The sequence below is a fragment of the Macaca thibetana genome, chromosome 4 (assembly GCF_024542745.1).
Source record: "Macaca thibetana thibetana isolate TM-01 chromosome 4, ASM2454274v1, whole genome shotgun sequence".
In the NCBI taxonomy this organism is placed as follows: domain Eukaryota; kingdom Metazoa; phylum Chordata; class Mammalia; order Primates; family Cercopithecidae; genus Macaca; species Macaca thibetana.
In genome coordinates, this window is record NC_065581.1 from 150,705,535 (window position 1) to 150,722,067 (window position 16,533).

Sequence of the window (16,533 nt, forward strand, 5' to 3'; positions counted from 1 at the left end):
ATAAGTTTAATCAAATTGAAATTACATCAAGCACTCTCTCAGACCACAGCGGAATAAAACTGGAAATAAACTCCAAAAGGAACATTTATCAGGGGAACCCAGCACCAATATTTCAACGTAGGTTCTTTCTATTTTCCATAAGTGTCAGCTGGCTGAGAAATAAAGAGAAAGAATACAAAGAGAGGAATTTTACAGCTGGGCCTCAGGGGGTGGCATCACATATCAGTAGGACCATGATGCCCACCTGAGCCTTAAAGCCAGCAAGTTTTATTAGGGATTTCAAAAGGGGAAGGAGTGCCAGAACAGGGAGTAGGTCATAGAGATCACATGCTTCAAAGGGCAAAAAAGAGAACAAAGATCACATGCTTCTGAGGAAACAGGACCAGGGCAAAATCAAAAACTCCTGATAAGGGTCTATGCTCAGCAGTGCATGTACTGTCTTGATAAACATCTTAACAGAAAATGGGGTTCAAGAGCAGAGAACTGGTATGACCTCAAATTTACCAGGGTGGGGTTTTCCCCACCCTAGTAAGCCTGAGGGTACTGCAGGATACCAGGGCGTATTTCAGTCCTTATCTCAACCGCATAAGACAGACACTCACAGAGCAGCCATTTATAGGCCTCCCCCCAGGAATGCATTCCTTTCCCAGAGTATTAATCCTTGCTAGGAAAAGAATTTAGTGATATCTTTCCTACTTGCACGTCCATTTATAGACTCTCTACAAGAAGAAAAATATGGCTCTATTTTGCCCGACCCTGCAGGCAGTCAGATCTTATGGTTGTCTTCCCTTGTTCCCTGAAAATCGCTGTTATTCTGTTCTTTTTCAAGGTGCACTGATTTCATATTGTTCAAATACACATGTTTTATGATCAATTTGTACAGTTAACACAATTATCATAGTGGCCCTGAGGTTATGTGCATCCTCAGTTTATAAAGATAACAGGATTAAGAGATTAAAGTAAGACAGGTGTAAAAAATTATGAAAGTATTATTTGGGAACTGGTAAATGTCCATGAAATCTTCACAATTTATGTTCCTCTGATGCAGCTCCAGCCAGTCCCTCCATTTGGGGTCCCTGATTTCCCACACCAAACTTTCAAATCCATGCAAATACATGGAAATTAAATAACCTGCTCCTGAATGAGCACTGGGTCAAAAGCAAAATCAAGATGGAAATTAAAAAATCCTTTGAACTGAATGACAGTAATGACACAACTTATCAAAACCTCTGAATACAGCAAAGGCAGTGCTAAAAGGAAAGTTCTGAGCCACAAATACTTACATCAAAAAGCCTGAAAGAGCACAAACTGACACTCTAAGGTCACAACTCAAGGAACTAGAGGAATAAGAACAAAACAAACCCAAATCCAGCAGAAGAAAGGAAATAACCAAGATCAGAGCAGAAATAAATGAAATTGAAACAAAAAATTACAAAAGATAAATGAAACAAAAGCTGGTTCGTTGAAAAGATAAATAAAATTGATGGACCACTGGCAAGATTAACCAAGAAAAGAAAAGAGAAAATCCAAATAACCTTACTAAGAAACAGAACAGGAGATATTACAATGGACACCACTGAAATACAAAAGATCATTCAAGGCTACTATGAACACCTTTATGCACATAAACTAGAAAACACAGAAGAAATGGATAAATTCCTGGAAAAATACAACCCTCCTGGCTTACATCAGGAAGAATTAGATAACCTGAACAAGCAGCGAGATTGAAATGGTAATTTTAAAAATTACCAACAAAAAAATCCAGGACCAGATGGATTCACAGCAGAATCCTATCAGACATTCAAAGAAGAATTGGTACCAATCCTTTTGAGACTATTCAACAAGATAGAGAAAGAAGGAACCCTCCCTAATTCATTTTATGAAGCCAGCATCACCCTAATACCAAAACCAGGAAAGGACATAACCATAAAAGAGAATTACAGACTGATATCCTTGATGAACACAGATGCTAAAATCCTTAACAAAATGCTAGCTAAACGAATCCAACAACATATCAAAACAATGATCCACCATGATCAAGTGGGTTTTATACCAGGGATGCAGGGATGGTTTAACATATGCAAGTCAATAAATATGATACACCACATAAATAGAATTAAAAACAAAAATCACATGATCATCTCAATAGATACAGAAAAAGCATTCAACAAAATCCAACATCACTTTATGATAAAAGTCTCTGCAAAATTGGCATACAAGGGATGTACCTTAATGTAATAAAAGCCATCTGTGACAAACCCATAGCCAACATAATACTGAATGGGGAAAAGCTGAAAGCATTCCATATGACAACTGGAACAAGAAAAGGATGCCCACTCTCACCACTCCTCTTCAACATAGTACTGGGTAAAAAGTAAGTCAAACTGTTAGTGTTTGCTGATGATATGATTGTTTACCTTGAAAACCCTAAGGACTCCTCCAGAAAGCTCCTAGAACTGATAAAAGAATTCAGCAAAGTTTCCAGATATAAGATTAATGTACACAAATCAGTAGCTCTTCTATAGACCAACAGTGACCAAGCAGAGAATCAAATCAAGAACTCAACGCCTTTTACAATAAGTGCAAAAAATAAAATAAAATACTTAGGAATACACTGAACCAAGGAGTCGAAAGACCTCTACAGGGAAAAGCAAAACAATTCTGAGAAATCATTGATGACACAAACAAATGGAAACATATCCCATTCTCATGGATGGGTAGAATCAATATTGTGAAAATAACCATACTGCCAAAAGCAATCTACAAATTCAATGCAATCACCATCAAAATACTACCATCATTTTTCACAGAATTAGACAAAACGGTTCTAAAATTAACATGGAACCAAAAAAGAGCCTGTATAGCCAAAGCAAGACTAAGCAAAAAGAACAAATCTGGAGGCATCACACTACCTGATTTCAAACTATACTACAAGGCTATAGTCACCAAAACAGCATGGTACTGGTACAAAAATAGGCACATAGACCAATGGAACAGAAGAGAGAACCAAGAAATAAACCCAAATACTTACAGCCATCTGATCTTCGACAAAACAAACAAAACATAAAGTGGGGAAAGGCAGCCCTTTCAACAAATGCTGCTGGGATAATTGGCTACTACATGTAGGAGAATGAAACTGGATCCTCATCTCTCACCTTATATAAAAATCAACTCAAGATGGATTAAATACTTAAACCTAAGACCTGAAACTATAAACGTTCTAGAAGATAACATTGGAAAAATTCTTCCAGACATAGGCTTAGACAAGGATTTCATGACCTAGAACACAAGAGCAAATACAATAAAACAAAGATAAATAGCTGGGACCTAATGAAACCAAAGAACCTTTGCACAGCAAAAGGAACAGTTAGCAGAGTAAATAGACAACCCACAGAGTAGAGGAACATCTTCACAATCTATACATCAGACAAAGGACTAATATCCAGAATCTAAAACTAACTCAAACAAATCATTAAGAAGAAACAAACAATCCCATCAAAAAGTGAGCTAAGGACATGAACAGACAATTCTCAAAAGAAGATATATAAATGGCCAACAAACATCTGAAAAAAATGCTCAGCATCACTAATGATCAGGGAAATGTAAATCAAAACCACAGTGCAATACCACCTTACTCTTGTAAGAATGGCCATAATAAAAGAATCAAAAAACAGTAGATTCTGGCGTGGATTTGGTGAACAGGGACCACTTCTACAGTGCTGGTGGAAATGTAAACTAGTGCAGCCACTATGGATAGCAGTGTGGAGATTCCTTAAAGAACTAAAAGTAGAATTGCCATTTGATCCAGCAATCCCACTTCTGGGTATCTACCCACAGGGAAAGAAGTCATTATTTGAAAAAGGTACTTGCACATGCATGTTTATAGCAGCACAATTCACCATTGCACAACTGTGGAACCAACCCAAATGCCCATCAATCAATGAGTGGATAAAGAGTAAAAAAAACTGTGCTTGATATATATATAATATATATATATAATTCTATATATTGTATATATATTATATATAATACTATATATTATATATGTAATGGAATATTTTATATATATATAATGGAATACTACACTGCCATAAAAAGGAATGAATTAACAGTATTTGCAGTGACCTAGATGAGACTGGAGACTATTATTCTAAATGAAGTAACTCAGGAATGGAAAACCAAACATCACTGATGTGTGGGAGCTAAGCTATGGGGATGCAAAGGCATAAGCATGATGCAACAGACTTTGGGGACTTTGGGGGATGAGTCGGGGGGCCAAAGTTAGAAGACAACAAATATGGTGCGGCGTATGCTGCTCAGGTGATGTGTGCACCAAAATCTCACAAATCACCACTAAAGAACTTACTCATGTAACCAAATACCACCTGTACCCCAATAACTTACAGAAAAATAAAAAAATTAAAAATTAAAAAAAACTATTGTACACTTTGTCTCCTCATGGGTCATAAAACCTTGGAGGGAACCAAACATGAACACATAAACACACAAAACGACATGATTAGAAATGTGATGAATATTATAAAATGCAGAGAATAAAACACAGGGTCTAATTTGGACTAGGTTAGAGCTTCAGTAAAACCTTTGCAAAGATGCCAACATTTGAGCTAAGGACAAGTCGGTGCAGGGAGAGACCCTGTGGCTGAGAAGAAATGTTCTAAGCAGAGGGAAGAAGGGAAGAGTGTGGGTAGAGGCCCGAACAGGAAAGAGCTTTGTGCATTTAAGCAGTTGGCAGGCTAGAGGAGTGGGAGAATAGCAAACACGGAGTCCTGAGAGAAGGCTGCAGAGGAAGTCTGGACCAGGTCATGCAGAGCCTTGTGGGCCACTTAAAGAGTTTGCATCTTTCCTGAGAGCAATCTATTAGAGTGTCCTAACCAGATGAGGTTCATAACTCAATTTATATTTTTAAAATAAAGTTTTTGGAGACATATTAATGAAGGTAGTAGGGCTCATTAAACCTAAATTATCTTGCTAGCTTAAAAAGCTTCTTAGCAATATATTTTCTAAGCTCATTCAGTTGTCATTACACAGGTTTCTGACTTTAAAAAATGAGATTGCATGTGGACCAAAGTAAGGGTCCACATGTCATTATCTTTCCCATGCACTCTCTAGTCTAGGCTTTCTCAACCGTGACACTATTGACATCTGGGATTAGATATTTCTTTATTTTGGAGGTTATCCTGTGCATTTTAGGGTGCAGTGTTCAGCAGCAACCCTGGCCCCTACACTCTAGATGCCAGTAGCACACTGTTTCTCCACCCCACTCCCAGATGTGACAACCAAAAATGCCTTCAGATATTGCCAAATATCCCCCAGGAGCCAAAATTGACCCTGGTTAGGAAACACTGATATAATTTTAGTTAAAGAGGCAATGTTACTATTTAAAGGCACATAATATCTGCAGGAGTCATCACTTAGGAAGGACTCTAAAAGCCATTCTAGAAATTACTTTACCTGAGCCCTGGTAATTCTTACAAACATATAGAAGAGTTAGTGCTCAATTGTTGCAGAATTGTTAATATTCTTTGTACCTAAAATACACATCTCAACCAAATCCTTGAAATTAGGAGACACCTGGGTTTGCTGAAGTCATTCGGCTTTGTGAAGAAAGGGTGCTATTCTCACCTTCTCTAAGATCCTTCAAAACAAGATGGAGGTCCAAGAAGACACAGCCACTATAGGCTGACTTGTTTCTCTCTCTAACTGCTCTAATCATTTTTACTTGACACCTTCATTTCAGAGGCTTTCACAACTGAAAATCACAGAATACCTAATTTTTTGTGTGTATATATATATATATATTTTTTTTTAGTAGAGGCAGGGTTTCTCCATGTTTGGCCAGGCTGGTCTCGAATGCCTGGCCACAGGCGATCTACCCGCCTCAGCCTCCCAAAGTGCTGGGATTACAGGCGTGAGTCACAGCGCCCAGCCAGAATGTCTGATTTTAAAAAGATACTAGAGACCTTCCACCTAAGCTTCTCACTTTAAAAGAGATACTGGATTGTAAGAGGTATGTTTTGTCCAGGATTACACCCAGTGTGCGTTAATCGGTGGTTAGTAAAAAAGAAGACCCTTTCCGAGTGTTTGATTCATCATCCTGCAATCAAACCTACCCAGCAAACAAACTACTCTGTGTGATTTTTTTTAAGGCTGAACATTATGAAAACATAGCTGTATATATTTTGAGTCACTAATGTGGGGTATTATATCTGTAGTCTCATTTAACTAGGACAGTTTTTAAGTGTCTTTTTGCCTTGAGAGTATTAGCGGTATTTCCTGGACAGATTTACACAGTCTTAAAATGTGCTGAGGGAATCCCTAATGCAGGCAGAAAGAGCAGCTGCCTCTCTGGTGGGATCTAAGGAAAAGCCTTTTTAAATTGTTTACTCTCCCCTCACTGCAGTGCTTGAAGTTCCTGCCACTTGAGGTCCTATTTCCTCAGGTGTCTGTAATGATGCAAACATGTTGAATCAGAAGAGCTCGCCAAGTCTGTAAAATGTCACCAGTTAGTTGGCAAGCAATTTGTATATAAATAAGTGCATAGATTTGGAGCTAGATCACAAAGATGGGAATCCTAGAGTCTAGAGGAGGAGACAGGGGCCTCACAGACACTGTGACCGTGCTCTACAGGCAGTCAAGGAAAGGGTTGAGCACACAACGAACAAAACTAACAGAGCTGCAGAGTGTATAGAGACTAAGTGTTCACTCATAAGACATTTAGAAATGCCTCTTCAAGACAGAAAATGCCTTACTTCTTAGATAGAAATTGTTTGGCTTCAAGGACCAGAAAGCTGCCCAACCTGCTTTAAGTAAAGAGTAATGTATGTGAAAATAGGAACTTCTCCCGGAATCCAAGGCAGGCAAGCTCACTGAGCAGCTGGAAACGACAGAACTCTCAGGACCCAAGCAGCGTGTGTGTGGGTAAGCATGTGTGTGTGTGCATGCACACGTGCACGTGCATGTGTGTGTGTGAGAGTGCGTGCACAGGCTCAAGGGGGGGAATGAGGGGAACAGGAGGTAAATGCCATCGACCGGCTCCTCCATGTCTGCTTGTTCCCTCCATCTTCTCTCAACTTTCATTGCTCTGTTTGCTGTGGCTATCATATAACGTGACTCAACCACTGAGTCTGAAGGACTTGCTAAATGTAGAATCCATGGCTAATTAATCCAATATATGTATGTTCTCTGCATGTTTAGTGGAGACTCAAATTAGGCCAATTTGCATAAAGTGCATATGCTGTACCTGATTGAATGAGCATTGGCTGGAAAAGGAGGGACGGAATGATGAGTACAAAAATTTTCCCCTTTGACACTACTCTAGAACAGTAGTGCTTTCATGGGTATGTGTGTGTGCGTTTGTGCATGTGTGTGTGTGTGTAAAGAGAGAAAGAATGAATGAATCACTCTATTGAAATTATCAAGTGAGTAGTAAAAACAATATGCCAAAAATAAGAGCACCCAGAGGAGGACGTGGTTAGGACAGACTTCATCAGTGTGGTGTCATCTGAGCTGAGCTCCCAAGAGTGGGCAGGATTATATTTAGAATGGGAAAAAGAAATTAGGAGGACATTTCTCTCCAAAATGACACAAGATAGAAATGTTGAGTTTCAGGCTTTGGGATCATAAAAAGTTTGGAGTCTGATTGGAATGCAAGGCTGGCATGTGAATTGTGTGTGCTGAGATTGAAAGTGTAGATTCCTTCCAATCATTGACTATGTCTGAGGCAAAGGAAACTAATTTGAGAGCGACATTTACACACAACTGAATTGGGTTTGTTAAAACTGCATATATTCTCAGGATAAGGCTCATTTGCTAAGAATCCACTGTTAGAAGTTGTGGCTGTGAATTTCAACTGCACCTTGGCTATTGTGGCTATTCAGTGAAGAGAAGTTAGAATGTTTACTCAATAGTATATGTACCAGTACTAGAAACTACGCAAATTGACTAAAATGCCAAGCACAGGCCATGCTACTGAGTGGCCAAGACGCTGGAGCAGGGCTTCTGCATCCACTGAAACTAAGCCACAAGTGAGGTGTCCATTGAAGATGAGAGTCCTTGTGTTGGCTCCAGCAGCTGTGGCAGACCATCCCAGTCATCAAACTTGGGAGACAGTCATGTATTCTTTCCCATTAAGCCACTCACGCAACCCAGGTGAAATGCCCTGGTCCTAGGAAGATGACTGAATAAGGCAGCCCAACAGGACACTGAAGGGCAACCTCTGGCAGGAAGCAGTCTCAAAAATCAGACTAGGAAAGACTTTCTATGAGCCAATCCTTTAACTAAATATCTTCTGAGGGAAAAAAAGTTATTTAATTAAACCAATCCTTTTTTTTTAAATTTCAATAGACTTGCAAACTGAGCTACCATGTAACCAGTACAAATGTGCACACATCCAAAAATATTACCACATAGTTGATAATAGTGAAAAATTGGAACACAACCTAAATATTCTTCAATAGGTGCCTAGATAAATAATGGTGTAGCCATTAAAAATGATAACATGGTTTTCTTTCTTTTTTTGAAACAGAGAGATGCTCGTGTCATGGCATATTGTCATGGGAAACTTCAGGTTATAGAATAGAATGTATGCTATGATCTGAGTTATGTAAATGTGTGTATGTGTGTACACATTTTTTATAAATATCCAGAATTATGGAAAAATCGAGATATATATCAAGGTTTTAGTTATTATTTATTACTAGATAATTACTAAATTATTTACTATGGGAACTCTTTTAGGGGGTCTACTATACTTCTAATATCTACTACTTATGTATTTTCTTACAGTAAGCACTACAAATCTTTGTTAGAAGAGAAATTGGGGGAAAATTGACCAAGTTAAAAAAAATATGTTTTTCCTAACTCTAACAGGGAATACTGAAGAGGTGACATGGTGTGCATTTTATTTTGTAGATCTCTCAGAATTCATTATAGAGACACTCAGTGCACTCTTTATATAATGATTAGCTTATATTATGCAATTCTTGAGTAGAATTTGGGTCAGCTCTGCATGCTCATTATTTGTGCAAGTAGCCAGGACAGCCAACTTTCACAGCATGAAAAGTATTGATACCACTGATGGATGAAATGTTTTCCAAGCACGGAAATGGCACTTTAAAAGGCTAGGGAACAAACTGCAGGTTTCTTGGTCACTGGAAAAGATCTAAGGGTCATTCAGAGAGTAAGAGTTCCAAATGCTAACTTGCTAATCAGAGAACACAGCTGGAGAAGGAGAAAAGACTGAGAAAACACTTTCAACTTTATTCCCTGAGTCTTGTATTTAGTTCTGTAACCCTGCCGCAGAGGAAGTTTGTTGCTTGAGAAACTCACACAAAAGCAAAAGAACTTCCTGAGCTGGTTAGCTTATCTCTTTTGAAATAGATAATATACCAAGTTAAAGACTGTCAATACTTTTTGTTTGGGAGGAAATGGTTTAAAACCTGAGCAGAGTTTATGCCAAACTACTCTTTTCCTCTACATGTTCACAGGCCAGTGGCAGGCAACAAAACTGAAAGGGAGGTGAAATTCCTCCTCCGTCTTTGCCTTCCACCTTCTCCCATTCCATCCCTTCTGTCCCTGCAGGAAACCAGGACTCTCAGGCCCTTCGCCCTCGCTTCTCAGAAAAGAACAGCTAACCATTGCCAACCAGAATGCATAGAAACTGAACTACTTCTGTGTCTGCAATTGTGATCTTGGACAAATTACCTAAACTGCTTGGGCTGAGATATGTGAATTCAGATATTGAAGCTTATTTATACCTTCATAATCCTATGCTTCCATAATGATTAAATCCACAGTAGTAATAAATAAAGGCCTTAACCACATAAAGAAATATTTGGACTTTAAGTAAGTCAGCAAGGATTGGAAAATGCTTGCTTGGTTCCCCTCTCTCTCACCGCAAAAAAAAAAAAAAAAAAATGAGTTTCTCAGGATACAATTTCAAGCATTGATAACCATAGCAGGAGAGAGAATTTGGAACCTTTCTAGATTCTTCAGACCACACAACAAATGGGATTACCTACTGCCCCCTCCCACCCACAGCCACTGTGCTTAGACATTGTAGTATTCACAATGCCTTTGGAAGGCTCAGAGAATTCTTAACTCAAAGCTATCAAAAGACATTGACAGTCTCGTTAAAAACTATTATCTTTATGTTTCTAATAAAATGGCCAAACAACTTAGTTTCAGATGAGTTTTAAACTTATAGCTGCCCACCAGAACTAAGTCCTTTTATGATTCTACCCATTACTAAGTGTCACACAACAAAGCACATGTGAATTCTTTTGAAAAGGCTTACTCTTTTGTAGTACGTTTAACTCACTAAAGGATCCATTTTGTTTTTAGGAAAATAACACTGTAACAAACATGTTTATTCTAACTAGATTACTTCATGTTACAGAATGTTTGGAAAGACAAATTAAAACTGAGATTCCTTATGAATTGACAAAGTGCTTTTGTACCCTTTCTTTTTTTTTATTCAATTAAGGGTGGGTTTTACACTTCAGGATCATCCAATTTCTGCTTCATGTCCATCGTTCAGTAAAACATCTTTTTGCTTTAGGCTTTTATTCTGTTTTCTGTACTTTTCTTATTCCAATGTTTCATTTTCTTTAGAGCTCTCTATTAATTTTCCCCAAGCCTATTTTTCTTACAACCCTGTGTTCTTTTCCTTTAAGCACCCAAGAATGACATGTTCTCTGTTCTCCAGATGGTTGTGGTCTCATTATTAGTCTTTTCCCCCAGTTGCATTATGTACTTCTTTTTCGCCTGGTTAGCAAGGACAGACACAGCCTGTGCGTAGACTTTCTACTTTACATGCTCACTAGTTTGAATCGTTATTCCTTCCACAGGCAGCAAGTAAAACCAAGCAATCACTATAAAAGCAAGGTGTTTCACACAGGTCTGATCTGTCACTGTGGGCTCTCTAAATCTAAAGTCAGATCACATTCCTTCCCTGTCCTGGTAAGAATAAAATTGTCAATGAATCTGGATCCTCTTCAGGTTGGCACAGAAAATCCTGTCATAAGGCATCAGTACCTACAATATCTGGTTCCTGCCGACTCCTTTGATTTCTCCTCTCAACTTTGCTATTGTACTTTCTGCTTAACCTGTTCAAATCCTACCAGTTTCCCCCAAACATCGTGTTGTCACATCTTATCATGCCTGTAGCTCCTCCCTCCCCCTCAAGAAATAGCCACTCCTTTCTTTGACTCACTCCTGTAGAAAGTCTTCCTACATTTTTCCTTTCCTCACATCCCAATCTGGGTTTAAATGTGTCTCTAAATTTCCCTGTGCTTGCCTCTCTCACAGGACTTACCTCCAGGTTTTATTAATGGTGATGGTTTATTTGGCGGTCTTCCCCCAGTGGATTCTAAGCTTTTCTGAGCAAATTACCCACTTTCTTTCTTTATACCGCGAGGACTGAACTACCACAAAGTAGTGTTTGTGAGAGAAATGTATTTGTACTATAAAATACCAAATGAGAAAAGGCACTAGAAATCTTAAGTGACACGCATTATGATTGCCACAACAAGGTAATCATATTCTAATTACAAGCAGTTAAAGGGGAAGAAGATGGAGGATGTAGTTTTGCTTGAAACTTCTGAAAAGCTTGAAGACATCAGACACCTCTACTTTTGCGTTGAACTAGCAAGAGAAGAAAGCTGCTGGAGCAAAAGTCGACTACGATAAAGGTTACTTACTATTCCTCTTGCTCAGGCAGCCTTTTACCCTCTAGTCAATTGTGCAATAGTCCTGAACCCAGGACCCTGGGCCATTGTTCTAATCAGTCCATTCTAACAAAGCATCTCAACCCCTGTCACTTCCCGCATCTCTTTCCTGAATGTCTCTTCCAAAGGGCTCTGAATATTTTAGTCAATGTCCCACCTTGCTATGTTCATGCTATAGAGACTCTCTGCTGAAAAGCTTACAGTTATTGTCTCATCAAATTCTTGTACTAGTCTGATGAAATAAGTTTTATTATTTTATCCTGTTTTATATTTGAGGGAACCAAGGCTTGAATTAATCAACTTGTCCCAAAGTGAAGTAGTGCAAAGAAGTAGAACTAGGATGTGAATTAGGTTCTGACTAACCTTAAGTCCTGAGTTCTTGATCACCCGTCAACACTGCTTTGTCATCTGACCACAGCCTCTTCAAACTTTTCACTGGTAGACTCCACCCCTCTTTGACACCTTTCATGTAAATAGTCTAGAAATAAATTTTTTATTAGTATATATTTATTTTTTCCCCATTCACTTTCTCTTTACTCATTATATCACTGAGTAAAATATTTTATATTGACCCTGGACATAAAGAATATTGATAGGGATGGATGGAGACTGAAGATACTTACAGCTTTATTTTTCCAGTTTAGATTGTCTCAGGAACTGAGATGGAATCAAACCTAAAAATAGGAATGAAAATTATATTAACCAATACTTATTAGGCATTTGCTATGTTCCAATCACTTTGCTCTTAACTTTGTATAAACTGTCTCATTTGATCCTCATGTCAACTCCATAAAGTAGGTATTTTAGTATCCTCCTAATATAAATGAGAAAATTGAGGCAAAGACAGTTTATACAATTTATCCAAATTTCTGTGTGTATAAATGAAATAAAAGCAATAGTCAAAATCAAGCAGACTGACTTCAGATCCCAAGCTCCTAACCACTAAGCTGTGTTGACTCTTAGGAGGTTGGCTTCTGCTGACTCAGTAAGTTCTTAAAGAAAGGGGAGGTAAAGCAGAAGAATAACAGGAGCTGATAGTATTGGCTGCCCCAAGGTGTGGTGCATTTCCCATTAGTGGAGGTAAATGTCAGAATGACACTTTGCAATGTTTAATTGTATGTGTCAACTTTTTTGTATCAAGGGTGCCCAAATATTTGGCTAAACATTATTTCTGGATGAGTCTGCTAGGGTATTTTCAGGAGAAATTGGCATTTGAATTGGAGTGCTGAGAAAAGGAGATGCCCTCTCTAATGCAGGTGGGCTTCATCCAATTCTTTGAGGACCTGAATAGAACAAAAAGGCAGAGCAAGAGAGAATTTCTCTCTCTCTCTCTCTCTCTCTCTCTCTCTCTCTCTCTCTCTCTCTCTCCCCCTCTCCCCCTCACCGCGATGGTTAATATTGAGCGTCAATTTGATTGGATTAAAGGATGCAAAGTATTGATCCTGGGTGTGTCTGTAAGGGTGTTGCCAAAGGAAATTAACATTTGAGTCAGTGGACTGGGAAAGGCTGACCCACCCTCAATGTAGTTGGGCACCATCTAATCAGCTGCCAGCACTACCAGAATAAAACAAAAGGCAGAATAACCTGGAAAGACCAGACTGGCTGAGTTTTCTGGCCTCCATCTTTCTCCCATGCTGGATGCTTCCTTCCCTCAAATACTGAACTCCAAGTTCTTCAACTTTGGGATTCTTGGGCCTTCAACCACAGACTGAAGGCTGCACTTTTGGCTTCCCTACTTTTGAGGTTTGCGGACCAGACTGGCTTCCTTGTTCCTCAGCCAAGCAGATGGCCTACTGTGGGACCTCACCTTGTGATCATGTGGGTCAGTACTCCTTAATGAACTCCCCTTTATATATATATCTATCCTATTAGTTCTGTCTCTCTAGAGAACCCTAATTCTCTCTCTCTCTCCCTCTCTCTCTCTCTCTCTCCCCCCTTCTTCCCCCTCCCACCCCTTGCCTGACTGCTTGAGCTGAAGCATTGGTGGCCTTCTCCTGCCCTTGGACAGAGACTTGCTTCATTGGTATTCTTCCTTGTTCTCAGGCCTTGGGACTTGGACTAGAATTTACACCACTGGTTTTCCTGGATCTGAAACTTGCAGACAGCAGATTGTGAGACTGTTCAGCCTGCACAATCATGTGAGTCAATTCCTTATAATAAATCTTTCTCTCCCTATCTCTATGGATATGAATATACATATATAAAAATAAGATATCTTTATATATGTATGTATATACATATATAGAGATTTATTATAGGGAATTGACTCACATACACAATAACTATATAGTTTTGATAAATGTTAATCATTGCATATTTCTTTTGCTGCCATGATAGGTGATAGACTGTGTATGCTTGGTGTCCATAACTAAATTGAAAACTGCCCTACATACAGAAACCATTGTTTTGGATACAAATAATCATGTTCAGAATGTGATTATTGATTAAGCTAAGTAGACTTCTCCAACATTAATAAGGATATAAAAATAATTTTTCCATAAAGGTTATCAAAAAATAATAAAACAGACATGAGAAAATTTGATGCATTCTGATAATAGGTACAGGAGCAAAAGAACCCAGACAAACTAAAAAATTATGTGTGTGTACATACCTCTCATCCACCTTAGAAAAGGAAATGGTTTCAACAGAGATTTCCAAAGGGGTAACAGTCTTAGTGTTTTCTGTTCAGTAGGCCAGACAGGAAAAACATTTAAAAAATGAACAGTTGATGATTAACTTTGGCCAATTCTAGGGTTTTAACTAGGTGAAGGGAATTGTGGTTTTCCAAGTGACATTCAGAATCCATTTTTCTGCCATCATTTATCTCTATTGCATATCAAGTGCTCTATCTTTCCAGCCAGCCACCCTAATAAAATGTAAGTAAAGAACCACCAGTGATGTTATAAATGAAGTACTTAGAAGCTTGCAGTAATAGGAGATATTAATAATAACCTTAATGAAAATCTGTAGCAACCCAATTTATCATTTGAAAAAGTAGCAACAAATGGTATTTTGTGCTGTTGTTAAGAGCTCAGAAAGAAAATCTATTAATTAAAAATGTGTAAATACAAAGTTGCAATATTACAATTTCCACTGAGATGTGTGAGTACATGGCAAGTTACCTATCAGTGTTCCTAATCATTAATATTTTATCAGATTTTTTTCCTGTAGAAAGACTTAGAATCCCCCAAAACAATGCATTTACTCAAAACCCTTCCCAACCTGCCAGTAGCTATAACAATAACCACGGCAGTTTGTTTTTTCCCAAATATCTTTTGTGTTCTACAGTGTGACCTCCTCTCCCCTGTAAAGCCATGGAATACATATGCTTCAATGAATCGATTAAGTAGAATATAAAAAATGGGACCTGATGTGGCATCCATGACAAGGTCATAAAGAGTCATGCAGCTTCTACCTTGGTATCTTGTAATACCTGCCTTATGAATACTCTCTCTTGGGATCTTCATGTTGGGAACCCAGTCGAGTTGGGAATGCATCAAGAAGCCCACGTCAAGTTGAGGCTGCTTGTTGTGCTCTCACTGACAGGCCCAGATGAGTTCAGTCTTCAAGCCACCCATCTTGGGTACCAAACATATCAATGAAAAAACCTGCAGATGATTCCACCTTCCAGAAGATCGAGTCAGCTTCTGCTATTTGAGTCTTCCCAGCTAAGGTTTGAGACATGGAGCAGTAACAAACCCTCTTTCATGTCCCCTGCCTGAGAAGAGGTTTTGGTAGACCTGTTTTCACATGAAAGCTAGACTGAGTCTTATTCCAGATTTCCTTTGAAGAAAACAGTTACCCCACATCATGAAGAAGATGATGATGAGAGTAAGAAAGAAATTCCCAAGAACTTCATAGGGAAGCGTGTCTGGGGGGAGAAAAACTGGAGAATCTGAGAGAAGGCTGTGGAATGTCTAATGGTGATTTTTGCACACACACACACACACATATCTGGTATGCTCTGCAATGTAAACACTATCATCCAATTCTTCTGTGAATTTGTTTGTGTTGTCTATATTTTTTAAGTTTGCTGCTATACACACACACACACACACACACACACACATATATATCAGGAGGACCTGGAACCTCATTGCCAAGAAGTTAAAAGAGAGATTACACTGTAGGAAAAGTATGACAGCTGAGTTATGAATAAATAGTGTTCATGAAGCCCCTAATAGGTGCCAGCCATCATTCGAGGCATGGAAGGTACAATGGTGCATAAAGTAATGGTAGAAGGAAGGGTGTTAAAACATTGCATTGAATGACTTATCGTTGGGAGATCAATAATTTCATAAAACACTACAGAAGGTAAGTTTTCCATTTTCTAATGATAATGATAGATATTACTATTTTAAAGAGTAGGTAAAATGTGAGGAATAAACACAAATAGTTAAAAGCTTTTTCCCCTTAAAATAAGTGCTATGTGCTGAATTGTGTCCCTCATACCCAAATCTACATGTTGAAGTCCCAAGTGCAATACTTCAAAATTTGACTGTATTTGGAGATAGAACCTCTAAAGAGGTAATTAAGGTAAAACGAGGTCATATGTGTGGACCCTGATCCAATATGACTGGTGTCCATCTAAGAAGAGGAGATTAGGACACGGACACAAACAGAAAGAAGATCATGTAAAGATATCAGAGGAAGACAGACATCTACAAGCCAGGAAGAATTGCCTTTAGAAGAAACTAATTCTGCTGACTTCTTAATCTAGAACTTCTCGCCTCCAGAACTATAAGGAAATACATTTCTGTTGTTTAAGCCACACAGTCTATGTTAC